The sequence below is a fragment of the Lampris incognitus genome, chromosome 12 (genome assembly GCF_029633865.1).
Source record: "Lampris incognitus isolate fLamInc1 chromosome 12, fLamInc1.hap2, whole genome shotgun sequence".
NCBI lineage: Eukaryota > Metazoa > Chordata > Actinopteri > Lampriformes > Lampridae > Lampris > Lampris incognitus.
This window is the reverse complement of record NC_079222.1, coordinates 3,936,479-3,939,391: the sequence shown is the minus strand read 5'-3', so window position 1 is coordinate 3,939,391 and position 2,913 is coordinate 3,936,479.

The following is a 2,913-nucleotide window of genomic DNA, read 5'->3' as shown; positions in this document are numbered from 1 at the left end:
AGGAAGTACAAGATTTCGCAAATTCTTGTTTGGAACAATAGTAATGATAGAAGAAAATAGCCAGACCTGCTAGCAGGTTTTAATGGGGTCCAAGTTCCCCGGGCAAGCTGCCCTGGCGGCCCGGAGTCCACGCAAGTCAGACCGGCAAGCCCATGGGTCTGATGCGAACCGTGAGTCTCGAGAGCAGCACAGAGGGGGCTTAAGGAGGGGTTGAAAGTTGTTGAGGAGTGACGTTAACCAGCTGGGGTACGAGTGTCATACGTTCATGCACTGGTACAAGGATAGAGGGAAAGTGCAGCAAACTCACGCAGGAAAGTACACGTTTCAGTAATAAGGCCAACTGGTTTTGTGAATTGTGTTGTGCTTGAGGGTGAAGCTCTCATTGTCAGGGTTAGTTTTGTGCAGTTTGAATTTACAAGCTAAGCAAGCAAGCAAGCCCATTTATTTATATAGCACATCTCATACACAGGGCAATTCAGCGTGCTTTACAACCATATCAATTACAATTAAAAGAGAGTAAATAAAAACACATAGGAACGACCACAGTATATAAGATATAATTCAGAGTACAAATTACATAAAACGTACTTTGAAATAGTAATTTAAAAGAGTAATATAATTAAAAGACAGGTACTATAAAAAGAAAAGACAAAGTAAAAAAAAAACAGAATAGAAACATAGTTATTTCCCCGCCGGGGGTGACTACAGATCTACTTCCAGAATTAAAGTACAGTAGGAATAAAGGTGCAGGTTTTAATGCCCAATCATAGGCACAAGAAAAACAGAAATGTTTTTAACCTAGATTTAAAAATTGCTGTATTTGGGGCACATCTAAGATCTTCTGGTAGTTTGTTCCAGTTGCATGCAGCATAGCAGCTAAAAGCTGCTTCACCATGTTTGGTCTGGACTCTGGGCTGAACTAACTGACCTGAGTCCGTGGATCTTAGAACCATGTCAGTGATGTATTCTGGGCCTACACCCTTCAGTGATTTGTAGACAAGTAGCAGCACTTTAAAATCTGTTCTTTAACTAACTGGAAGGCAGTGTAAAGACTTCAGGACTGGAGTGATGTGCTCCGTTCTCCTGGTCCTGGTTAAAACTCTAGCAGCAGCATTCTGAATAAGCTGCAGCTGCTTAGTGGTCTTTTTGGGAAGACCAGTTAAGAGACCATTACAGTAATCAATTCTCCTGGAAATAAAGGCATGGATGAGCTTCTCTTGGTCATTTTTGGATACCAAACCCTTGATTTTGGCTATATTTTTAAGACGATAGAAGGCTGTTTTAGTGATTTAGGGTTTTGATATGGCTGGTGAACGTGAGATCTGAGTCGATTAAAATGCCAAGATTTCACACATGGTATTTGGTTTTTAGAGCTCCAGACTTGAGTTGTTCATTTATAACAGTTCTCTTCTCTTTGTTGCCACACACAATAATCTCTGTTTTTTCCATATTTAATTGAAGAACGTTTTGGCTCATCCAATTATTCATCTGCCCCAAACAGTGACACAGTGAGTCTATTGGGCTGACATCATCAGGTGAGAGAGCTAGATATATCTGATTATCATCTGCGTAACTCTGGTAATCCATGTTGTTGCTCTGAAGAATTTGGCTTAAGGGCAGCATATACCGATTAAACAGGAGACGTCCGAGAACTGATCCCGGGGATATTCCTAATGTCATATCCGCTCTGTCAGATTTATAAATGCCAGTGGTGACAAAGTAACTCCGGTCTTCTAAATAAGACCTGAACCAACCTAATATGAATTGGAAAAAGTAGGTTTGTGTATTTTACAATTTTGTGAAAAAAATGCTACCTAGGGGCCGATTGACACAAATTTTTGCACTTTTGCACAGAGCCCCAGTGGGACGTAGGAAACTATGAAGCCGAGTTTTGTGTTAATAGGACTGATTGTTGCCAAGATAAGCAACACTTCCTGTTTTGACTGCGTCGTAGAGGAAGTTGTTCCTTTATAACTTTTGCTTTTTTTGGATTACCAAGACCCTTTTAATAAATTTGGACCAAGACGGGCCATTTATTCCATGTGCAAAATGTTGTGCAGATCAGAGTTACAGCCTAGAAGGAGTTCGAAAAAGTATGTTTTGCATATTTCACAATTTTGTGAAAAGAATTTCTAGGCCACAATCTGGAGTTATGGGCGTGGCCTATATGTTGAGATTCAGCTCAATTCAGGGAAGTCGTGCTTGTAAGGCTTTTGAATGTGCATGTGGGCGTTACCGGCCAAAACGCGCTTACCGTTATTATAGCGCCACCTGCTGGTTGACATGTCATTTTTGGTGTCTGACCTGTGTGCACCATTCTACACCTCCCCTGAAAATTTCACCTACTTTTATGGTGTATGCTGTAGTACTACATTTATGGCAGAAGAATAAAAAATTAATAATAATAATAAGGGTGGCACGGTGGCGCAGTGGTTAGCGCGGTCGCCTCACAGCAAGAAGGTCCTGGGTTTGAGCCCCAGGGTAGTCCAACCTTGGTGGGTCAGCCTGGGTCGTCCTCTGTGTGGAGTTTGCATGTTCTCCCTGTGTCTGCGTGGGTTTCCTCTGGGGCTCCGGTTTCCTCCCATAGTCCAAAGACATGTAGATCAGGTGAATTGGCTGTACTAAATTGTCCCTAGGTGTGAATGGGTGTGTGTGTGTGTGTGTGTGTGTGTGTGTGTGTGTGGGCCCTGTGATGGCCTGGCGGCTCCAGGGTGTCTCCCCGCCAGCTGCCCATTGACTGCTGGGATAGGCTCCAGCATCCCCACGACCCTGAGAGCAGGATAAGCAGTTAAGATAATGGATGGATAGTAATTACAATAGGGTTACTGGGACCCACGGTGCTTTGCACTACGTGACCCCCCCCCTTGGCTCGGACCCCTAAAAAAAACCAACCCCCTACTTGGCCTCTTGTCC